Source organism: Gracilinanus agilis, chromosome 6 (genome assembly GCF_016433145.1).
Source record: "Gracilinanus agilis isolate LMUSP501 chromosome 6, AgileGrace, whole genome shotgun sequence".
NCBI lineage: Eukaryota > Metazoa > Chordata > Mammalia > Didelphimorphia > Didelphidae > Gracilinanus > Gracilinanus agilis.
The window spans coordinates 199,469,883-199,496,557 of NC_058135.1; positions in this window are offsets into that span (position 1 = coordinate 199,469,883).

Consider the following 26,675-nt stretch of genomic DNA (forward strand, 5'->3'; position numbering starts at 1 on the left):
TGAATTAGGAAAAACTATAACAAATTTCATTTGGAATAACAAAAGATCAAGAATATCAAGGGAAATAATGGAAAAAAAATGTGAAGGAAGGGGGCCTAGCAGTACCAGATATTAAACTATACTATAAAGCAGCAGTCATCAAAACAATATGGTACTGGCTAAGAGATAGAAGGGAGGATAAGTGGAATAGACTTGGGGTTAATGACATCAGCAAGACAGTGTATGATAAACCCAAAGAGCCCAACTTCTGGGACATGAATCCATTATTTGACAAAAAGTGCTGGGAAGTTTGGAAAACAATATGGGAGAGATTAGGTTTAGATCAACATTTCACACCCTACACCAAGATAAATTCAGAATGGGTGAATGACTTGAATATAAAGAGGGAAAGTATAAATAAGTTAAGTGAACACAGAATAGTATACTTGTCAGATCTCTGAGAAAGGAAAGATTTTAAAACCAAGCAAGAGTTAGAGAAAATTATAAAATGTAAATGAAATAGTTTTGATTAAATTAAACTAAAAAGCTTTTGTATAAATAAAAACAATGTAGCCAAAATCATAAGGGAAACAACAAATTGGGAAAAAATCTTTATAACAAAAAACTCTGACAGGGGTCTAATTACTCAAACATACAAGGAGATAAATCAATTGTATAAAAAATCAAGCCATTCCCCAATTGATAAATAGGCAAGAGACATGAATAGGCAATTTTCAGGTAAAGAAATCAAAAGTATCAATAAGCACATGAGAAAGTGTTCTAAATCTCTAATAATTAGATGCAAATCAAAACAACTCTGAAGTATCACCTCACACCTAGGAGATTGGCTAAAATGAAAGAAGGAGAAAGTAATGAATGCTGGAGGGGATGTGGCAAAATTGGGACATTGATGCATTGCTGGTGGAGCTGTGAACTGATCCAACCATTCTGGCTGGTAATTTGGAACTATGCTCAAAGGGCTATAAAAGAATGCCTACCCTTTGATCCAGCCATACCATTGTTGGGTTTCTACCCCAAAGAGATCATAGATAAACAGACTTGTACGAAAATATTTATAGCTGCACTTTTTATGGTGGTAAAAACCTGGAAAATTAGGGTATGTCCTTCAATTGGGGAATGGCTGAACAAATTGTGGTATATGCTGGTGATGGAATACTACTGTGCTCAAAGGAATAATAAACTGGAGGAATTCCATGTGAACTGGAAAGACCTCCAGGAATTGATGCAGAGCGAAAGGAGCAGAGCCAGAAAAATACTGTACATAGAGACTGATATACTATGGTAAAATCGAACGTAATGGACTTCTGTACCAGCAGCAATGCAATGACACAGGACAGTTCTGAGGGATTTATGGTAAAGAACACTACTCACATTCAGAGGAAGAACTGCAGGAGAGGAAATATAGAAGAAAAACAACTGCTTAAACGCATGGGCTGAGTCGCACATGATTGGGGACGTAGGCTCGAAACTACCTCACCAATGCAACTATCAACAATTTGGAAATAGGTCTTGATCAATGACACATGTTAAAACCAGTGGAAATGTGCATCGGCCATGGGGGGGAAGTGTGTGGGGTGAAGGGGAAAGTAGGAGTATGAATCATGTAACCATGTTAAAAATGAATATTAATAAATGTTTAAAAAAAGATCACGCATGATTCCTTAATGAAGACTAAAATAAATTTGCTAAACTACTAATTATTTATTGATATCAAAGAAGGAAGAACAGAGATACGTTGTCATTGGTGATATATGATAAGAAAGGATGTTTAAGTCTGGTGGTAAAGGCATGCAATCACAAAAGAATAATTGGATGTATCATATATATTTTCATGATGTCAGATAATAGTAAGTATGGTCTCACAATTTTTGTGCATTTCTGAGAAAACATGATGAAGAGTAACACAGAATGGACAGACAATGTTGAGCTATAATCTATGGTTTTTAAGGGAATGTCCAGATCAAGGATATAAAGGATCTCTTTGGATATTTCTATATTTCACTGCAAAGAAAAGTGAGCCATAGAGAAATCAAGTGGCTGATCCAAAATCATGTACAAAATCATCAGCAAAGCTGAAATCTGAATGTACAGCCTCTGAATACTGTGAATTTGAAAGAATTATAATTTCAATGGTGTAGGGAAGTGATGGGCACACTACGGCCCTTGGGCCAGATGTGGCCCCCTGAAATGTTCTCTCCAGACCATGACATTATTCCTAATCTGAGAAATACAATGAGTAGGATACAATACAATGAAACTTTGAAAGAGTTGCCTTAGAAACAGACTGACAGATGAGCATTTCCTTTCCTTTGGCCCCCTCTTTAAAAAGCTTGCCCATCACTGTAGGAACTCCTGGTGTAAGAACTCCTTCTACCAAAATTTATAGAAACCTTCTATGATTCAACAAAATCAGAAGGAATTACTTGAGGCACATATTCTCCGTACTCCAAGCCCAACATTCTATGTGCTCCACCATTCTGCTTTATCAGTCTTGTGAAAGCAAATAAAAGTTACAGCCCTGTTTGGTCATTTGTGTTCACTCTTCTTTTTTTTCTAAAATGTCATGCAAGACAAAATCTTGCAGGAAAAAAAAATTCCTTTAGCTCTGCTCCTGGAACTTCATGTATTTTAAAACATTTGCATTATTTCTATGCTGGCAATGTGGAGCATGTTTAACACAATGCTTTTCTCTAGCCCTGAGGGACTAAAACAGCACTGAAATGAGCTCATTTTGTGCCAAAGGCAAAATGCATAAATTTTTACCTTTTCTCCACCTCTTTATTCTAATTGCAAAAGTAGTCATATGGCGTTTTGGAGAAAGGAAGGGCTGCTCTTAGAGTTACAAAGATCTGGTCCCAATCCTACCTGTTACTTGCCATGTGATCTTGTACAATTCTCTGTTGGTATATCTAATGTTCTAATACTTAATTTAGACAAAAATCATAGTTCTCTATCAGTAGAGGGAGTTTCTTCAATGTGAGTTTTACGCACTGATAAAGCCAGTTCTAAACAAAACCAAACTCAATATCCTCCCTAATGGTATGCCCTATATAGGATAATAGATATGTAAATTATGCATATTTCCCAGCCCATCTTCCCTAGTGATCATCCAGGGAAGCAACTCTTGTGGAGATAGCACTAACCATCCTTATTAACTGTTAAAGACCTGCTGCCTGAGGGGCAAGCCAGCTTAGCTGATGCAGCAGTGCACCCTGAGGAGAGACAGAAGTCAGCTTGTATTAGGGCAATCAAACCAACCTATCTCCTTTATTACCCTTTCTTCTCAGACTTGGATGGAGATCACTTAGGATCCTGGACCCAAGAACCCTGGGCAACACCCTGAAGACCATCAAACTACTTCTATCTCAGATCTGGGGAAGTAACTCTTGTGGAGCTAGGATAACCATTTGCTAACTGCTAACTGCAAAGTAGGCAAGCCAATCTAATCAAAGCTTCAAAACACTGGAGTAGAGAGACAGGCGGTGTCATATACCAAGCAAGTCAAACCATGACCATTAGCTTAATCATCACCTTTCCTCAAAACCTGATGGAAAGAGCCCAAGAACATGAACCCCCCTGCCCGGATTACTGGCCCACTTTAAGCCTGGGTTCAACAGCTTTAACTGAGGGGAGAAAAATGTGGGAAAGGGGCTCCTCTTCCTTGCCACCATCATTCTGAACTTCTGGCCAACTATCCTCAATGAACAGATAAGAGCAATAGTCCTGGAAAACACCTCCTAGAACCCTCATCCTATTTCAAGTAATATGCCCTGGCAATAGCTCTGGGGAGTACTGTAGCCATAGTTACTAACAATTCTCCCCCCCAAAAAAAAGTTCTGGTCATAATGTCTAAATCAGTGGTTCCCAAACTTTTTTGGCCTACAACTCCCTTTCCAGAAAAAAAATATTACTTAGCGCCCCCTGGAAATCATGAAACTATTTATTGAACTCAGACTAGAATGTAATATAATACAAAAAAAAGTGTAGCCATCACCACACCCCTGGGTCACTGCAGCACCCAGCAGGGGGCGGTGGCGCCCACTTTGGGAATCACTGGTCTAACTGGTTCAATATCAGAAACTTATATATTTTTCCTATTAGTATCCATGAAATGAAAGACAATTCATTATTATCTACTTTGCTAAGAAATATGGGACTTTTTCATCTGATTTCACCTAAAATCTTCCTTACGTGTTTTCTCTCCATTAGAAAGTTCCTTAACAGAATCAATTCTGTTTTCTATTTGTGATGCCAGAACTTGGCACAATATTTTGCATGTAGTGATTAATGAATAGTTTTTCATTTATTTATTCTCTCAATAAGTCTTTCTCGACCCCCAGCTTCATGTATACAATGCAAACCTCATTTACTTTATAATAATGTTATCTTTCAGTTCTCTCAGACACATTTGTTTCTTTGTAACCTCATTTGGGGTTTTCTTGGCAAAGATACTGAAATGACTTGCCATTTTCTTCTACCTATTTTACAGATAAGGAACTAAGGTAAACAGGGTTAATGGACTTGCCCAGGGTAACACATTTAGTTAATGCCAGGACATGATCCGAACTCAGGAGTAGTGTTGCTCACTGTAGACACAGCATCCTATCAATTGTGCAATCTATCGATAATAAGTAGCATTTTTATGGCACTTAAAATTTTACACAATGTTTTATAAATGTTACTTCATGAAATCCTTACAAAAGATCCTGCCATGTAAGTACTATTATTTCCCTCATTTCACAGATTAGGAAAGTAAGGGAGAGCAGAGTTGAGTAACTTGCCCAGGATAAGAGAGCTAGTAAATGTCTGAGACTAGATTTGAATTTTGATGTCTCAAACTCCAGGTTCAGCATTCTATCCATTGTACTGCTTACTATATCTCACCCTTTTAACAGTTCAGAGAAAAATAGACATATTTCCCATATTGTCTTTGGAAGTACATGAATGTTAAATATTCCTAACATACATGACTTATAGAGAAGTTGATTTCAGTTCAATTTGATGAATATTTTCTGAACCATTTGAGCTGTCCAAAAGTAGAATGGACTTCCTTAGGAACTAATCAGTTTTCTGTCATTGCCACTATTAGAGAGGGATTGGACAACTGTATTTAGTGATAATGTAGAAGAAATTCTTGCTCTTGTGTCTCTTTCACTATTCCCTTCTATCAAAGAGATTCTGTGATTTCAGGACAATTTGTGTCATGTGGGCATAGTTAATTCTCTTTCTTTATTGTATTATTTCATAACCTCTGCCTTGTTTACTCCAGATCCTACCTGCATTTCCCTTTTAAGGATTCCACTTCAATGCACATCAAGAATTAATATTCATCATCCTGATGTAAAGTTCTTTTGGTGAAGGCAAAATGTGATGTAAATTTGCAGTCATAAAACCAGACATATATAGAATGGAAAATTATGTTTTCATCTCCATGGCCACTGTACCCTTGTTGAGACTAGACGTGCTGCCCAACATCATTTTTAAGCAGCATCTCTTTTAATCCTGAGTGCTTGTAGCAACCCAAGCAGTATCCAGTGTCCAGTGGTGCCATCAGCTGGCCTAAGGCTTATGGCAAAGGAGAGACAGACTATTCCTCATTAGGATCCCTCTCTGAATTCCTTTAGATCTCACAATGAAAGCTATGAATATTTGCACTTAACCTTATAATGTCTCAAATAGCTCTGTATTGAGAAATAGCATGGAGCAGTGAGTAGAGTAGTGATCTTGGTGTCTGAAAGGTCAAGGTTTGTCGTTGTGCCTCTAGGAATATTGGCTGTGCGACCATGAACAAGTTCTTTGAACCTCTAACAAAGTAACTATGTATGACTTTAAATTATAGAGCAATGGCTAATATGCACTGGGTGAAGGATATTAGCATTCTTAACCTAGAAACTTATTTACATGTAAGTACCTCTTTGTGTATATGTTGATTATTGCAGTTCAATATGGTTGATTTCCTTTGTAATCTTATTGATTGTATTCTATGTATTTAAAAATATGATTCATTTTTTCATATGGCTATATATAATTTTTTTTCTAAATTTAAAAACTGTGTTTATATCCTCTAACCATTTATCAATTGGGCAATGGATCATTTGTCATTTGAGGAGCATAATGGTGTAGGGCAAGTTTATCCAAGTCTTTTAGAAACGGGGAACCACAAAACCATACATAAGGATCCCTTCATGCATCATGTTGAGTTGATTTTAAAATGTTATTTATCTTTTATTACATTTTATTAATATCTCCTAATTTCAATATAATCTGGTTCAGGCTGCATTAGAAAGTGTTGCTCACCTAATAGAGCCTATTCATGAAGCATTTAACAGCTCAGATCTAGGGGATAAATTACTTGTCTTTGAATAAAGAAGACTTGAGTTGAGTTGCCATTCCAACTCCACAAAACTCACTAGTTAATAGTGTTACAGGCAAATTTATAAGGTAGGATATAAAGATATAAATATAAATCCTTTGGATTTTAGACATTTAGTATAAAGTAGCAGCCAGGCTTGTCAGGCAAGTGCTGGAGAGTTCCAATCATGGAATAGTGAGAAGGAAGGAAGTCTTTTTCCTGAGAGTGACTCTGGTATTGCTGAGACAGTTAAATGCTGATTTTTAATTTTCTCCAGTGAAGAGCCCAGGAAAGTGGATTTGTCTCCTACAAGAAACATCTATCCTGTGGAAGTTTAGGTTTAAGCAGTGAACTTAGCTCTGGATGGTGGACATCCAGACTGACTCAACTCCCTATCTTCATTTCTTTGTGGATTTTACTTGTTGTGGGCCTGTGTTCTTGGAAAACCTTAGATCATTGGTGGAGCTGAGAAGGACCCAGTTGTGAGACATCCAATTCCCCTTCTAATCTGCCAAGCTGGACCTGATAGCCTGTGTTAGCACAGAGTAGAGTTTGTCCCACCTTTCAAGTCCCTGGAGTCTGTCCATAGATACCTAGATTTAGTGTGACCTTTCCCTACATCTCCAACCATAAAATTCATTATTAAACTATTTTTATTTACTTCTTGTGTCTTCCACTACCTCAAGAAATAGCCCACTGTTAGGTACCTTCTAAAACCTGAGTTTCCTTGGCTAGGCTGGTGACTAGTAAACTGTTAACTGCCATTACCACCTGAGTGTGTACTTTGTCCATTACCCATTTCCCACATCCTCTGTGTAGGTTATCTTGTGTGTCCTATCACTTGTGAGTTTATGGGAGTGGTCCCTTTTGTGTTTAATACCCTTGTGTGTACTTGGTATTGCCATTTACCTATTTCAATAGGTAGCTACTAGATAGTTGATAGAGCTGTACTTGGAATCAAGAATCTTGATTCAAGTTCTACCATGGTCAGTTACTAGCTGTGTGATCCCAAGTAACCTAACCTGTCTGCCTCAGTTTCTACTTCTGTAATATGAGGATAATAATAGCACCTTATTTTAAAAATTAGAGAATCACATTAGAAAATACACATAAAGCATTTTATACAACTCAAATACCAGAGAAAAGTTACATATTGCTATCACTATTGACCCCTTTAAACTTCAGGTTTTTTATTTGCAAATAGGGATAGTAATAAAACCTAACTTCACAGTGTCATTGTAAAGATCAAAACAGGAAATATATGTTAAGCTCTTTGCTAACTTTAATTATATAAATGGTGTTGTTGTTAGCCTTCCTGAGATTTATTTTTCTCTACTGAAAATTAGAATAACAATTATGTCCCAATAGTCCAGGTTTATTGCAAGTAAAAAATGAAATAATGTATTCATAAGAAACTTTGTCGGTTTTAATATGGTTCAGAAATGTGAGTTATCATTTAAAAAAAATCCGGCTTAGTTAAGTGTCACCTCCCCTGACTGTGCCAGTCTGAAATGCTTCATCTGAAACCGAGATCATTTAGTTTTGGGGCCACTCATTTTGGCTCAAGTCAATTACTACCTCTTATTCTTGTTCATTTGTTCCTTTGTACACATTTTATGACAACTGGGGTGAGAGGGAGCTAAATTCTCTGAGAACAGGGAGGTCTTATGCTTTTCAGTAATAATAATAACTTTATAGAACATTTCACAAAGTACTATCACATAGATTTCCTCATGTTCCCTTCACAACAATCTCTTGGGAGGCAGAAAATGCAAACATTTTTATCCCTTTTCAAATTGCAAAGGAGTCAAAGCATTAGATACAAGAATGTGATCTGTGCGCCTTGTCTTAAGGATTAATGCTCTCTATCCTTATACCCAGGTAGTCTTCACTGCTCACATTGTTCATATGTTTACCCATAACCTGCCTGAAAAGTATTTTATGTTGGTTATAATGCTTCATGAATGAGATAATTTGCATAAAAGAGATAAAATCAAAGTCTGTGTGCACTAAGGATAATTTTGTAGGAAGAGCCTTCTGAGGATGCTCAAATTCAATAGAGCCTGCTACATTACTTTCTAGACAAGTTACTCTGAAACATCAGAGGATGTGTGACAGAATGTTAAGGCTATTTATTACTTTTTTTTTAGAGATAAAGCAGATAGCTTAAGCCAAAACTTAGAAAATGTGGCAACACTTCAGGTTCATGCTGCTTAACCCCTATAGTTAAAAGTTGTAGATCGTGGTAATTTGTAAGAATATTATATTCTAAAGCAAGACAAAGAAGAACTAGTTTTTATGCAGTAACATACTGAAGAGCTTTTCATTGGGGATTTTCACAAATCCTTTTTTATTTTGACAGAGAAAAGAAAAGATTCTAAGGAACAGTTTTTGCAAATGATTAATTCTAATCTCATAGCGAGATAGGTGTATTTTTATATTATTAGATTAAATCCTTATTCTTTTATTGCAAATGAAAAAAAAATCATCAAAGTAGCATATTGAATTTGAATAGAAAATGTAGTCATTACTACACCCACCTCTTTGCTTCCTGGAAAAAAATGCTAAGACAGAAAAGTTTGTTTTTTTGACATATGAGATCAGCATAATCCTTATCAAATGTTTTACCAGCATGTTTAAAAGCTTAATCTGGAATAAAGATAATGAGAATATGCCTTTGTATGGCACACGACCCTTTTGGGAAACACCAATTAATCCTAGATTTGGGGGCTAATTTGTAGACACAGAGTGGATAGGAAGGATGTAGTGAAATGGGGATCAACCTTCAGCAAATCAGTTGAAAATTTACAAAATGTCCATGTTTAGTATACTGGTAGGTTATAGTACTTTTACAATGGCCATATCTAAAGGAGCTACATGATTGTGGTTTACAGTTTTGGAGTGGGAAGCTCAAATGTGGATTCTCCAAATTTGGTTATATAATTATTTTTAGTTATTTATTTTTATTTTTATATATGATATGTAAACATAACAATGATTTCATATATACAATTTGTTACAAATATGTAATAAATATGCTTATCTAAGAGAAACAAAGTCTCATATTAGCCACATCAGAAAATCTGTCTCATCATTTTTCCCTTCCATCTCTCTCCTTTCCCCAAGCAGGCAGATAATATGATATAGATCATAAATATATTATTATATAATTTATATTTCACTTTTTGTCATGTTGTGAAATGAGACACATATCGCTTGTAATAGGAAAAAATTAATGGAGGAAATAAAGTGAAAAATGAGATGATTCATTCCGAATCAATAAATAATTCTAAAGGGATCTAAGAAGTCAGTTTCTTACATTGCATACTCAGAGGTGATAATTTTATGGACTAGTTAAAAGGGATAGGGAGTAGATCTGTAATTTCATTGAGATAGGGAAGTACTGTACTAAATAAGGAAACTCCCATAAGTCAAAGAGAGTTCTTGAGGATATTGGGAATTTAGTTGATTTACCAAAGTCACATGGCTATTATGTATCAAAAGAAAGATTAATGTTAATAATAACCAGATTTAGCCACTACCAATCTTATGTTTTAAAATCTATTCAGTTCAATTTGCCAACCATTTATAAAATTTATTATATATAATTCCCTGCTTTAGGTACTGAGGATAAAAATAAATAAATATAACCATCCCTGCCCTCGAGGAGCTTATATTATACTATATTAAGTGTGCATAGATGTCAAATACATGTAAACTAAGGATTAAGAAGATACAATCTCTTACTCTTCTTGAAAATTAGAAATATATCTTAATTCATTTTGACCAAAATTCAATGGGAAATGCTCACTAAATCATAATATGAGTCATCTCCATACCAGATTAGGCAAAAAATAAGAGAACACCCAAGCTCTCAAAAATGATACCAAATGGTTATAAGCACTTTTCAGATACTATTAATCCGGAAAGGTTTTTAGTGTAAGCCTAATGACAGGCTCTGTCTTCTGTCCAAAGACTAGGTTGGCCAACTTTAAGCCAGGAGGTTAGTAATGAGGTCATGGACTTGTGTTTTGCCACAGCAACTGCTAAAAACATGTTAGGGTTGTAGTGAGCATTGGTTAGGGAGATCAAATCACACTTCTACCTAGATTCTTTTATGGCAGGAATCAGCAGGCTCTAAGTCTGAGGACTCAGTCTTGCCCTCAGCCTGATTTTGTACTTGCCATACAATAAAATTTTATTGAAAAATATAAAAACCATTTTTAGCTCCAAAAAGTTTCAAAAACATGTAGTAGACTGATGTGAACACAAAACAATATGCCTCTCCCAGTTTAAGCTGAAAATTTCAAATCTTATTATCAAGCTGCTAACTCAGACCAGTATACTCAACATCTTCCCATCTCTCCCATCCTCCTTTCCCATCTGATTAGAAGACCCAAAGAGAGAGTAGTAAGCTTTTCCCAAAGCTTTCCCTTATAGAGAGTAGGGCTGTGTTCCTCATCAGATACTTGCCTGGTATCTCTCTTCCTACCCAGTCTTTCCAGCTTTCTTTTGCATTATCCTTCCCCACCCTCCCACCCCCATTAGATTGTAAGTTCTTTAAGGACAGGACCAGTCTGCTCAGTAAGTAGCACAGTATTTGGCACATAGCAGGTACTTAACAAATGCTTATTGAATTAGAATCAGGGACAATATTTTAAGACAGTTCAAGTACCACTCTTGGATTTTACAGAACCTATGCTATTTTAATTACACATTGTTTCCACCAGTTAGAATGAAATTTTCTTTTTTTAAATTAAAATTCTTATTTAATTAATTGATTTAGAATATTTTCCCATGGTTACATGATTCATGTTCTTTCCCTTCCTCCCTAACCCCCTAACCCCCACTCCATACCCAATGAGTAATTCCACTGAGTTTTATATATGTCATTGATCAAGACCTATTTCCATATTATTAATATTTGCATTAGGGTGATCGCTTAGAGTCTACATCCCCAATCATGTCTCTATTGACTCATGTGGTCAAGCAGTCATTTTTCTTCTGTGTTAGAATGCAATTTTCTTGAGGGCAGGAAATTTCTCATTTTTTTTTCTTTTTTGTGAGTCCAAAACCCACTGTATATAGTAGAAATGATTTTCATTTAATTGATTATAATTATACTGGGTTTTTAATCTGACTCTTCAAGCACCTAGTTGTGTGCCCTTAACTAAGTCATTTTTCCCTCTGTGCATTAGTGATGTTGACAAAGTATTGGCAATGTGTGCCCAGCCAACATTATGGGGGCTGCTGTTGTGAGGAAGATTTAGATTAGCTAGTGATTAGGAATTAAGTTGTTCCCCTTCTTCTCAGCACCCAAGGACATTTTTGCATGCCCCACACCTCTGTCTAGTCACCCAAATGGAGCACTTCCTCTCTCCGCTCTCTGGGGAAATGTGGGGGGCTTGCAGCCATCTTGAAGTTGTAGTTTGGGCATGCAAACTTGAAAACCTTAGCCAATGTTGGACTATAATATCTTTAAAATCCACTTAACATTGATTCTGTGAACCCCTGAAGTTCAAGAAATGAAGAAACTGAACTGAACTTACTCAGATGAAGAAATGCTAAATTCAAGTTCCCTTCATGAACTTAATTTACCTCCAGTTCATATTTTTGAAATCTACAAATGAATTCTGGGCCCAAGAAGCCGTAGTAGCAGCCAACAGTGATGGAGAACATTAGGCTGCATACTGTGGGTGAGCACATATCGCCAAAAGTGCTTTTAAAAGATAAAGGAAAAAGGAAAGAAATTACACCATATATGTAATTCCAAGAAACAGTTATTCAAGTAAAGTAGTGTAAATATTTTACTGATATTGTTTTGTACTTTCATGAGTAGAGAGAGAAAGTTAGCAGTTTCGAAACAGCAAGTTTCACCACCCAGGCTGATCTTTCTTTCTCTGAATTTCCCAATTCAGAGAGACCCAAACCCTAGGCAGATATTGACCAGCTTTGGAAATAGAACAAAAGAGCAAAGCAGCAATAACAACAACAATACATTTGTTTGTTTCCTAAAAATAGTTCCTTCCTTTCACAAACCAACAATAAAAATCTCCACTTTTTATAAGATTCATTATTTATACATCACACATTTATTGAACAATATGTTAAGGATCAAGGTCCATGTTAAGGCAAATGTGCTCCCTTAAGGTAATTCTGTTACTGGCCCAGAATCTCCCCATGTGTAATATGAAGGAATTGGATTTAATTCCCAAGGTGTGTTTCCAGCTACAACATTCCATGATTCTTGGGTGCTGGGCTTTAATCCCAATCTTCAATCAGTTTATAGTTTTCTTGGGAAGAGAAGAAATAAGTCAGCAGTGTATCAATGAAAATCAATATTTAATAACTATTATATTTTATAAAGTTTTATTAATACTAAACTAACAAAAAACTAGAGTGAAAAGGTACTAAATTAATTTCAGCCATACTTGTGAAGAAGAGCAAAAGAGGAAGAGGGAGGAGCTACAGAATTTATAAAACAATAATGTGACCATGCCAAGGTGGAAGCTCAGGAGAGATTAAAGGGAATTTTGGGAAATACTACGGGACTTCTGGGGGATATTGTCCAAAGGTTCAAAATGTCTATTTATACAGCAGGTTGGTTAAATAGCAAAAATTGGCTATGGGGGTGAATGTGGGTGTGAGTGTGATAGAAAGGCAGAGACAAAGACAGAGACAGAGACAGATGGAGAGAGAGAGAGAGAGAGAGAGAGAGAGAGAGAGAGAGAGAGACAGAGAGAGAGAGACAGAGAGAGACAGAGAGAGACAGAGAGAGAGACAGAGAGAGAGACAGAGAGAGACAGAGAGAGACAGAGAGAGAGACAGAGACAGAGAGAGACAGAGAGAGACAGAGAGAGAGAGAGACACTGAGCAAGGAGTTCTTAAAATTGGAAGGTCCATATTCATCAAATGAAACAAACCAAAAAAATGATTCTTTATTCTTAAGGTATTCCTAGTCTTGTCAATCCTGGAGTCCTGAAATGTTTTTTTCTTTTTTCATATTTAGATAACTATATTTCAACATATTTAGTTTCCTGTGTAATCCTATGTATTTTATTTGATGAACTGAAACATTTTATTCTGAGAAGGATCCAGAGGCTTTGCCATGCTGCCAAAAGTTTCTGTAATGTACACAAAAAAGTCATATCCCCTGGATGAAGTGTTAAAAGGAGCACTTCAGATAGTGAGTGCAGTGGGAATTCACAGAAAGAAATGAGGAACTTTGAGCAGTTAAATTAGGAAGATCTTTTAAGAGAGCAGGGACTTAGAAGTTTGTTCAAATATCTCCATATATTCTAAATTCATTTGTTCTTCATAACAAAGAACATTTAGTAAGAACCCTCTGTGTGCAAGGCACTGTGAGATAAAGTTCAGGAAAAACATGGTCTCTGCTTTTGAGGATCTTCCAGTTTAGTAGTGAGTATGAGGAAACTCTTCAGTTACAATTAATAGTAGTACATACTATTATTTGTTATGTACTTTTAAAAGTAGCAAAACAGAGTTATATGAGATCTCAAGGGTCCAATTGGAATCATTACATGTGATCTGTTCAGGGCTATTTCCATTTTACAAAAGAAGGAACTGAGTCTTAGAGTGGGTAAATGATTTGTCTAAAGTGATGTGGTTAGTAAGAAGGCTCAGATGGGACTAGAACTTCAGTCTTCTCACTCCTAGTCCAGTGGTGTTTTTCATTGTTCTGTTTCCTCTTCGGTTGGGCTTTGGAGGGAAGGTCAAGTTTGGAGCAAGATGGCACAGTGGATAGAGTGCCTGGCCTGGAATCAGGAAGTCTTCTCTGATTCCTGTGTTTAAATATGTCCACAGACACTAGCTGCATGACAGATGGACAAATCACTTAATCCCATTTGCCTCAGTTTCCTCATCTCAAAAATGAGCTGTGGGAAATGGTAAACCCTTCCAATATCTTTGCCAAGAAAACTCCAAATGGGATCAAAAAGAGTTGGACACTTTCGAAAACACTGAGCACTACAACGTTTGGAAAGGATGAAGGGAAACAAAAAAGCAGAGGATGAAGTCTGAGGAGAAAGACCCAAACAAGAAACTCTTGTAATTCGAAAAAATTTTTTCAACAATGATTGAGGGCTTTTATTATTTCTCAAAACATACTCTTATCCTTTGTGAAACTCTTGTGGGGCATGTAGTTGGTACTTGATAAATGCTTGATTTAGTGTTTAGTTAAATATCTTTCTTGTGACTTCCAACCTTGTGAAAGGTTATTTAAGACCAGCACTTGATATGTTGATTGGAGCCCTGGCGTTGGAGCTGCTACCATGACCACTAATAGGCTTGGAAATTCTGTTGCCAAGTAAATTGTAACATACTACTCTGTGGTGAATTCTAATGAAATTCATTTCACATCTTAACCAGAAGAGTTAACTCAGCTGCCTATTAACAAATGCTTAAAAATAACACAATGCTTTGCAAAATCGGCCCGGATTCAGAGTGAGTGGCTCATGATCTAAAACAGCTGTGCAAATTATCACAGACCCACAAGCCTGAAAGAAATTAGACCACGCCTAAAAGAAATCAGGTGGCGGTCAAGTTAGGAAGTTAATTAAAATGCAAAGTTCAAAATGCAACCATCAAATCTATGTGTGTGTGTGTGTGTGTGTGTGTGTGTGTGTGTGTTTTTCAGTCTACTTAGTGCTGGTCTCATAATCATGTGTGAGGTATTCCAAAGTATTTGTCAATGCTGAGATTTATCATTCATGTAAACAGACCACTTGTATATATGGAACTCTGTTTCCTCATCTGCAACTTGTGTCCTTGCCAATATTTAGAACTGCTGCAAGGAAAATATTTTGTAGATCATAAAGCACTATATAAATGTAATAAATTGCTATTAACAAAATATTGAAGATGAATTGGGAGCTTGATAGGTATTTTCCCCTACTCTAACTGTAATCCATCTCCTTCCTCTGTGTGTTTCTTTTTTGCTCTGATAGCCCCCCAAATCTGGAATCCAATCTTTCCTAATATCTATTTTTTTAGAATCCTTACCTTAAGGTTTATTGGGCTGGAATCCATGAATTCATAGAATTCAAGGGATGCAAGATCCTGATGGGAAAATTTACATTCTCATTTTCACTCATTTCAACTTGAAATTTAGCATTTCCTTCAAATATCTAATAGCATTATTATGAGAAGTGATCATAGCTTCCCCAAGCCACCACTAGGATACTTGACATACAAAGAGGTCAAAAACCCCTGTTCTAGCTTCTAAAACACAACTGAGGCATGATCTCCAATAGAAATACCTCCCTGATTTATTCCGTTGTCCAGGTTATGAGGCAAGGCTGTTATCTGAACAATGATCCTCAGATTCCAAATTTGGCCCTCTTTCAACAGTTGCAACATCCGTTGTGTGAGTAACTATTGAAAACTGCTCTACATATCCAGCAAAATGTAAACTCCTTGAGAGCAGTGGACGTCTCATTTTTTTGACTTGGAATCCTCAGAACTCATCGTAGTGCTTTGCATGTAATAAGTGCTTTGTAAAAAGGTTCTTACATTTAAGCTAATTGATGCTAGTTCTAAAAGAACCCCCTTTGATAGATTCATTTCTGCTTTTTCAATAACACATGGACTGAAACTAGAAGAGAATTTTAGAGCTGAAAAGTAAATAGACTTATTTTTACTAAAGAATAAAATGAAGCCAATGTAATTGAGTTATTTGTCCTTATAGGAAGGATAATAAAGGCAGGGCTTCAACCCATGTCTCCTGACACCGAGTGTCTCACAGTTTCCTTGCCACAGTATTTCCATCTGAATGTGGATGAGAAACCACAGAATTTATTGATAGATACTATATATTAGTTTTCATTTAAAAAAATCTCATCTTTGCTAATTTTCTAATTTACATTCTTAAGATTTATTGAAGGCAAATTTCTTTCTTTCAGCAGAAGGAAGTGAACCAAATCCTCTTAAAGGTCAATTCCCATTAAATCAATTCCAAGAGGCCACTCAATTATTTTGCTGCATTGGAATTTCATTCTTTTGAATATTGCTGCAAGTACATGGACTTTCACATAGGACTTGGGATTCTTTTGTTACAGGAAGATTTTTTCTTCTATTTTATTTGTTGTAAGACTGGCCCCATAGGGCAGAAGAAGGAGTGATACATCGAAGTCATAATATAAAGCCAACATCAGTTTCTCTGTCTTAAAGTGGAATGGCCTTTCCCTGGAAGAAGTGAGTTCCTCCCAAACTGGAAGCTTTTAAGGAGAGGATGAATGACCTCTTGTTGGCCATATTTTAAAGGTTATCCATGCTCTGGCATAAATTTCTCTGGATGGTCTTTTAATTCCCTTCCAACTTTCATATAGTTCTGTGAGTTTCAAGATACTGTGAAGACGAGTGAATAGGAGAAATGAGCAGATCTTTTCTTTACATTGTAAGTGAGAATACCTACCTTTCATTATTTCATTTGCCAAGAAAATAATATCCAAGTATGGGTTTTTTAAAGGGAAAAATAAATTTTATGGAAGGTAGTATGGTAGAAAGCATTCTAGAAATGGAGAAACCTAGATTCTTATTCAAGTCCTTGCAGTAACTAACTGTGTGACCATTGGCAATTCACCTAACCTCTCTGAATGTATTTCTACATCTATAAAATGAAGATTTGGGAATAAAAATATAGAATTATATGTTCTTAAAGTTAAATGAATTACTATTAAACATCTACTCAAAGCATGATATTTTTGAAATATGATCATTCATCTTTTATCTAAACACTTCCAGGGATAGGAATTACATTAGTATAGAAGAATGAGTCATAAGAATAAAAGGAAGACATTATTTGGTATAGGAAGATATAGAAAATACTTCATGTATTGGTGCAATTAATAAATATTAATTAAACACTAGTTGTAGCCAGGACTTGTATCATTTAGACTTAGACAACTTCAAAGATACCTTGGAACTTTGAGATGCTATGATTTTCTAAAATCTCATTTAATTTTTTTAATCCTTTCAGTTATTTAATCAATTGGTGATTCTGGTACCTATTAAAAATACTCTTCCTGACTTCAAATTTTTCCCTTTTTCATTCTACTTCTTATTCTTCTTTTCTCCTTTTTACCCAATGAAATGAAGTCTTTCATATTTTCTATACTTGCTAGCATATAAGGCACAGGAGAAAACATTAAAGGAAAAAAATGTAATATTTTTATTCACAATTAAAACAGGCACATATGCTATGAGGTTACATACACTGCTTATAGAAATGAAGTATGGCATTTATGAATTCTCTCTTCTATTTTATAGGACATTCATAGAATCAAGGACATTTCTTTCTCATGACATTTCCAAATGACGAAAAATTTCTACATCCAAAAAATAAAAAAGAAAGACAAATTGGTAAGTCTAAAAGGGACCAATATTTGTTGAATTGAATTATTGAAGTAGTATGTTTAAGTAGAAAGTCAGAAGATTTGGATCTGAGTTCAACCCCACTATATAATTTCTCTGAGACTCAGTTTCTAGAGTATATATAAATATGATTGATTGATACAATGGAAAGATTTCTAGATTTAGAGTAAGAAGATAGCTTTGTATCACAGATGTGGTGCTAATTCTTTTGACCTTACTCAAATAAGTACTTATTCCTCCTCTGTGGGCTTCAGTTTCTTCACCTTTAAAATGTAGGCGTTATTTCTGAAAATCATTTTGTGATTATGGTAAATAAATGATTAAAATAATCACATCCTTTGACCTAGCAATCCTACAGGTACACATGTACTATAAATAATTCCAATATAGAAAGTTCTCATGAACACCCAAATATTAATAGCAACTCTTTGTAGTAACAAAAAACTCTCTAGTAACAAAAAACAAATCATGTTTTTTGATTAGGGTGATTTTTTTTGTATTATATATCCCATCAAAAAAAAAGCACCTTTCCACAATGTGTATATTCACTTATTTTAAAATTATATGCATATATATGTATAAGGATACTATCACATGGTAGTTTTTAAGTATGATGTTTAATAAAAAATACTTTATTTTTGAATCAATGGAGAGCCCCTGGAATTTATTTAATAGAGAAGTGGCACTATTAGACTTCAGTGTTAGCAAAATCATTTCAGTTTCTTTGTGGAGGAAGTATTGGAAAGGAGAGAGATGAATTACATAGAAAGAAAAATTAGGAGTCTATCATAATAGTATGGAAAAGAAGTAAGAAAAGCTTTAACTAAGGTGGTGACAGTGAGAGAAAAGTGAACTGAGTTGATCAGATTTGGCATGTGATTAGTTTTTTTTTAATTTGATTTGGCATCTGATTAGTTTTATGGGATGAATGAAATTGTAAAGTTGAAGATGACATCTTGGGTGAACCTGAATGATTGGAAAGATGGTGTTGTCCTCCATAGAACTAGAGAAGTTCAGAAGATGAATGGGTTGGAGGAGAAAAGACAGCGTATTGAAATGTGAGGGCCAAATCATGAGCTAACCATACTTGCTACTCTTGGGAGAAAGTGTCTTATCCCAAATGGAAAAAAAAGGATTGTGCTACTTAGTCCCACTTCCCCAGGGTAGAAAGCTCAATTACTCTCTAAGTAGTGCCTGCCTCAGTGATGTATTTTTGGAATACAGGAGGTAAGTGTCCTGGGAGTTTCACATTGGCATTTGCCCAGTTTCTGCCATGGGTAACCATGTAGTGGCTAGTCTACTACCATCCTGAGGGGGCTATGCTGACTCAGAGAGGGGGAAGTTTGTACAAAAAAGGGAGAGTATAGGTAGAGAGAATTTCCAGTGAGAAAAGAAACAGTGATTGGCTGGAGACAAATTCCATAACTGACTATCATCTTGCAATCAACTATCATCTTGCAAACAGTTGATTCCTTGAGGATTGGGTCATAGCCTCCACTTTTGAGAATACAGAATTAAGGATCCAAACAGTGACTTCAATAAAAATGGAAAGGTAAACAACAGTGACAAACATTGTAAAAGAACACTATAATCATAATGATGTAAAGAAATAAGAACCCTTCTTCCTATCTTTGAAGAAGTGAGGAAACAGGGCTTAATTAAATTGTTGGCTAATTGTATAGAATCTCCCACCTCCCGTTTCTATTAATTTCTTTATTAACTTAAAAGGATGGCTTTCTTTGTAGGGAGGCTAGGGGGATAAGTTAAGAAGAAGGTAATAGTAAAAAATAAATAGTGATAAAAAGTATAAAAATAAAATAAAGGTGTCAGGCAAGGTATCATTAAGTTCCTCTACAGTTTATGATACTGAGATTCTGAGAAATGGAGATGAGAGAGAATTGCCCTTGTTCTGTTTACTTTATGTTGTTAATGTGAGGATCAAATTAAATAATGTCCAATGATATCCTCTAACTGTAAAAAATGACACACAATTACGAATCATTAGTATGGTAAAAGATTTCTAGAAGTGGTGATATGGCTTAGTGCTAGGAGCAGTTAAGAAAACATGAGTTGGAGATCCCTAGGAGCTGTGTGACAATCAACAAATCACATAAGCTCTGTTCTCCAAGTGAATGTCTTAAACTACCATTTACAAATAAGTTAATATAGTTTATATATATATATTATATATGTATATATAATATAAATAAAATAGTTTCCCACACTAATGATCTTCTCTATTGATAAAATCTGAGGTTCCTACTCCCCACCAAAGAAATATTTTCTTCTTTCTAATCTACAGAAATAGTTCCCTACATTACTCTGAACACAAAATGATGATCTTTCACACCCCATTGATTAACCTTGGATAAAATAGCAGTAAGATCAACTCTTAAAGTTTATGAATAGAAAGAGAACTGTATTTTAAATTTATCTTCCTTTTAGCTGTGTTTTGTATTAGCTGCCTCTAAGCAAATAGAAAGGAAGATATTAATCAAAAATAATTACCTGGACAAGAAAACTTGCTCATGTCATTTTTAAGGGATTGAGAAGGAATAATTTTTGGTGTTGGAAACTTTGCTTTTTGAACCCTTGGAGAAAGCTGAAATTTGAACTCGATCTGTGGGAAAATATTCCACGAAGAAGCAAAACAAGCAAATTTTGTTGTATTTAATTTGGCCTCATAAATGTAACATGATGGAACTTGTTACCTAGAAGTACTTTGTTAGACTTATCCACTGGGGAAGGTGAGCAGAATCACAGCTGTTCAGACTTTATCCAAGCTAAATTGGTGTTATGGACAATTAATCTTTTGAAACCATTAAGGCATATCTGTAATTTCTCACTTTTCAGAAAAATAAGTGGCAGGCCGCATAAATCAGATTCTTGGCTAGTAGTCCAGGAGTTTACCCAACTGACAACATAAGACAAATGTCTGAAGAAATCTTTCTTCCATCAGAGCAATCCACATTTCACAACACACATGAGTATAACTGTCCCTAATTCCCTAACTGGGAAAGCAATAAAATTGGGTATTGGATTTTTTCTACCTTATTCTTTTAGATGCAGGGTCAATTTAGAAGAAACACTAATGACTGAAATTCCATAAAGCAATGTAGAGCTGTTGGGTTTTTTTTCACATGATCAGATGGTATATGCCTTCTAGCCCGTGACCTGGCACTATAGGAAATGCTTGGGTTAAAAAAAAAAAAAAAAAAAAAAAAAGAATTGTGTCTCTGACTGACTAGATGTTGAACTGAAGAACCAGAGACTAAGTGCTGCAGGCTGAATACAATCAATAAAAGATTCAAAATCATAGTATCTTGACTTAAGAATGAATAAATTGGACTTTTTGCTCTAGAAATGAGATCAAACACAACCATTCAGAGTATTAGATGGGGTATAAAGTTAGGCAGAGGGAATTGTCAAATTTGACTTAAGAGAACCCTGAATATCCATCTGATACCTTTCAGTGAACATCAGAATGGAGCATGAAATGAGTTTCTTATAAAAATCACAAGTGTACATATTTACACCTGTAACTGTCACTTACATATTTCATGCTCAGAAGAGAGAAGATAATTACTTTGCAGATTTGCTTCCTCCCTCCTTCATAGGGAGTCACTTAAGTTTCATCTCTTCCCTCCTCTTGTGAGCAGCATCATACTTAATTTTTAATTACTACATCATTGTCTACTTTTAATAAAATTAAAACATCATCATGGAAGGAGGTAGCAACTGCAAGGCTTGATAAATTTTCCAAATTGTTATTTTGAAAGCTTGTATTTTTATTATGAGTTCCTTGTCCCTTTCCCCTTGTCATAGACCTGAAAATTACATCTAAAAATTATTATGTCCAATTAGATGGATACAGCTGAAATAGCAATCCTGGTATAGGTCTGTGTTGGCAAACCCTATGGCATGCATGCAGGAGGCTTGCCATGACTTGCCATCACTGGTGTAGAGGGTAGATCAAGTCAGGAGACTTCCATTCTAATCTAGTACTTCCTCATATTAGCTGTCTGACTTTGGGCAAACCACTTTACCTCTCAGGGCCTCAGTTTCCTCATCTTAAAATGAGACAGTTAAGACTATGTGAACTTCAACATTCTTTCCAGTGAAATCTTTGCTCTTTATGTTTCTCAAGTGCTTAATTAAATTTATCAAGTATTAGAAACACCTGACAAGGAGATAGCCAGTTATGTTAAAGAAACCAATCAAATAAGTTAAATAACATTTATTTTGTCAGTAGGAAAATTAAGCAGGAGTGTTTTCTTCACTTTGCTGCATTACTGCCAGAGTTCTAGCCTCGTAAAAACTTAATACTGGAAAGCTATCTACTTGCCCCATCAGGCCCTATCTTCCTTGCATATCTCTCCCCTTATGATCTATTGTATACTGGGAGCAACTAACTGATCTTTCAGATTAAAGCAATGTACCATCATAAACAAAGATATCCACTATCAGTATCTTTCTTGGAGCAAATAGTTCAAGGTTTGGGGTAATATAAGAAAATGATGGTGGTGGAGTTCTTATCTTGTATTTTTATGGGAGTTAATCTATAGGAAAGGGTGTTTTCCATTAGCTTACATGAACCATGAGTTTGTGCTCCATGACTAGGCTAAAACATACAAAATGCTTTTTTACCCCCATAGCAACTCTAGGGTCTCTCTGCTCTTTGTGAGAATACTTAAAAACTCCTAAGTATTAACCAATGGATCATACTTGGGAGACTTTCCCAAGGAATCTTCATGGCTTTCTTCCCAAGCAAGCTTCCATGTCTTTAGAGAATCTCCTGGGAATAGAATGGGGGTGTTTCAAAGGAGTAAAATTTAAAACAAGTTTCTCTGGCACCTCATTACTTTGCTAATCATCTGCATCCCATGAGTTTAACAGATATGGTTACATTTGTTTCTTGGAGCCTTTTCTTCTCATCCAGTGTGGCCATAAATGAACAAGTAAATTGAATCTTCAAAGATATCTTTGCTCCTCTCTCTTCTGTGAGTTGCCTAAAAATGATTTAAGAGTGATAATAATAATAATAATAGGTTTAATTATATAGAAAAATACCCAAAAATTGAAGTTGAGATTTTTATTATTCCTCCAATGAAAAAAATAGAATTGGAATTATCTAATCTCATTAAGGTATCCTTATAGATAAAAGTTAATGGAAGAATGAAATGGATAGTTTCAGAGAAAACTGGGAAGGAATGCATTAGATAATTCAGAGCAAACAGAGAAAAACAGGATGAACAGCTCTACAATGACAGTATAAATAAAAATAACATTGAAAGACTTTATAAATATTATCAATTCCCTGAAAAATCATAATTCAAGAGGACTGAGAAATAAGTGTGCTTAAAACAAAACTTCAGACAGAGAAATGATAAATTCAACATACAAAATAAGACATAGATTTTGACCATAATCATTGTAGGGATTTGCTTTACTAGACTATCAATAGTGTTTATGAGTGCTTTGTTTTTCTTTTCCTTCCTTTCTTTTCTTCCTTCCTTCTCCACTTCCTTCCCTCCCTTTCATCCTTCCTTCCTCCTTTTCTTCCTGCATTATTTTTTCTTTCTCCATACGTATCTCCCTCTCTTTCTCTCTCCTTTTCCTTTTTTTAATGAGGAAAAGGGAAAGGAACTAGATGATCATTAATTATTTATTACATTTTTTTATAAAGGAAGTTAATAGTCTGGGCAGAAGAAAAAGAAAACAAATGATACAAACTAAACCATCAGTGGCACAATGTTCACCTATCTTGCACGTGAGTAGGCAAGATATGAAATAGGATCTGAGATGTCGTCATTTCTTTGAAGACCATAGTTAAGTGGGAAAATAATCATGGAACTGAGAAGAAATGAGAAAGCAGAAAGTGGATATGTGAAGAGGGATGAGTTAAAAAGCCCATCAATGGCTAGAGAGCACTATGGCAACTAAGTATCTGAAAATCTATCTTCTAAATGAATACACACATTTAAAACAGCATGAGTTCTATATTGAGGACATTTTTTTTATTCATGCACATTATATGCATCAAATCATGGAAATATGGCCCATCCAGCAAACTTACCACATTGAATATTTCCATTTTACGACTTTTCTTCTTCATTCATTCATACTTCACTCACAGTGCTTTTTCATTCTTGGAAAATGTTTGTTGTATTGTTTGTTCTCTCTCCATGAAGATGTACGTTGTCTTGAGAGATTAGGGATGTATATATTTTTATGATTTTTGGCTGCTCACACCCTTTCCCATTGTGTTTAGAAACAAGCATTTCAAACCTGCTGTGAATTCTCACTTTTCTACTGTGTAAATGTCTATGGTCTTGAAAATGCTAATATCGAACTAAGATGTTTTCATTAAGTGTCTTTGCTTATGCTCTGGGAAGGGAAAAAATAGCTCTAAAGAAACCCACACCTCTCTCATGCCATTTAGAGTTATTAAATATTCAAGCTATTCCTCAAATATACGCAGAGTTCTTGCAGCTTCATCAAAGTGCAGTTTCATCTTGCTTTACTATGGGACACCGATACACTATGCTTCCTGCAGTGGCTACCCACAAGCACACAGATTGCTGCATTCTCTACCATCAAAGCTGAAAAGTATCCTAAAGTAGAGAGCATTATTGGAATTAAGGCTACAGGTTAAAGGCATAGATGATGATGGTCAAATCCACATCAGAAAAAAAACAAAACAACACCACAACTTCTTTACAAAATACAGATAGAAAGATCGACAGCAGCAGCAATTCCGCCATTATTTCTAGTTAAAATCGACTGTACCAAAGCCAATGAGTAACTTTTAAATGACTATAACAAAATGATGTAAAAAAATTGTATCCTCTTTTATGACCACAACATTTCTTCTTACACCATCAAAATCCTCAACACTACCAAGTAAGAAGAGTTAAACTAAGCCTGTCCTTTGAGTCTTGCAGGTATTTTTTTAATCCACAGATATTAATAGGAAAACCAAAAATGTATTTGCCTCAGAATCAGAGTTAGAAGGAACATTGGCAGTCAGCCTATCCAAACCATACTCAGTGATGAAGAAGTAGCCCACTTCATTGTTGAATGTTTTTCCTCATCTTCCAGTCAGAATATAAGCTCTTTGCGGGCTACCTTAGTACCTTCACAATGCCTCTAACTTCAAAAATGTTACCTCATTTTAATTTATTTTTTACATTCTTTTCTTTTTTAAATTTGGAGTTCCAGATGGTCTCTCTCCCTTCTATTATATTCAATTGAAACTTTTTGCTTTATAATCTCCAAACAGAGATCACATTTTTCTCTTCTGTGCTCAAATAAAATACATCCAAATCTCTCTTCCAAATGACAGCTTTTCAGATTTCCATCTAATTCTTCACTAATCCTTCTTTATGTTTTTATCATCTCAAGAAAATCACCAGGATTTAGATTCAGAGGAACTGGGTTAAGAACCTCACTTTGCCATTTAACCACTTATGTATCACTTAACTGATTTATTCTTCACTTTCTTTGGTTGTAATTGTGAGCTGACTAAATGATGAGCTACATAAGTGCTTTTGACTCTAAATCCACAATCATATGACCCTGTGCCTTTCTCCCTATCTGATGTAAGAGGTGAAAACTAGATATTTAAGGTATGGTCGCCAGAAATTGATTAACTCGATTTCAAAATAAAATAGACCCGAGTCAGGATGACTTTTATGGTGGTTTATTTACAATTAGGAAGGTTGAAGGTAGGGAAATTGAGAGAAACTCTGGCCTGGACAAGAGTTTCGAATCAGGTAGAAATTTTAGAGGCCCAGCATTGGGGCACAAAGGTTAATTAAACAAGGCTTCTAGCCACAAGACCTCCTCCAATAAGAGAGACCTCCTTAAGGCTAGAGCCTCCAGAAACACCAAGGGAAGAGAAAGAGAGTCAGCCTAACTTAGCCACATGACAATTCAAAGGGCAGCCGTCTGAGGTCTCACCAGAGATCCTTCTACACCAAGTTCAAAGCTCCAACTGCCTCCACAGGAAGTTAAATATTTAAAAGATAGCATCTTTCGTCAGTTCCTGCGTCCACCTCCAATTTTAAGTGGACAAATGGCAGCCTCAACACTGTTTTGGACTGTCCTTTGGGCAGTCCCTTGTTTCTGATTTGTTACTTACTATCATATGTGGGTAACAGACCTTCCCCTCCCCACTTAATTTTAAGTTGGGTGAGGTGATATTCCTGGTGGCTAGAGTCTGAACAAATGAATGAGGGTGAGCTAATTCCATTCATACACTGATATAGCTTCTAGTTCATGTGTCTTTATGCCTGCCCTCTTCTGAATAAGATCTACCTTATGAGGTCTGGTCAATTAATATTAGTTTTTCATCACTTTTAAAATTAAATTCCCTCAGAAAATACTGGACTTTGCAATAGAGGGTGTGAATGTGTCAGCACTCAATAATCATTTTAATGAAGAAAATTTTTAACCATAAATATTCATTCCAACTTTTAATATTGACTAGCCTAGAATGTGCAATTCTAGAAGATAATAGAATGGTCCTTATGTGTATCTAAGGAAATTAACACATCAGTAAACACTTATTAAGTGCCTACTATATGCTGTGAGAAATACTGTGGTTCTACCCCCCACAAATAATATTAGCAAAAACAACAACCTCATAGCAATAAGAACATAATTTCTGCTTTCAGGGACCTCACAGTCTAATTGGAGAGACAAGTTGTAAAGACCTTTGTACAGAAAAAGTACACACACACACACACACACACACACACACACACACACACAGGATCAAATTGGAAATAAGGATTTATCATTAAATGGTTTAGAAAAAGCTTCTTTGAGAAGATAGTGTTTTAGCTATAACATGAAGGGAACCCAAAGTTGCAGATGAAGAAGGAGCACATTCGAGGCATGGAAGGTAGTCAGTCAAAATGCATAGGCT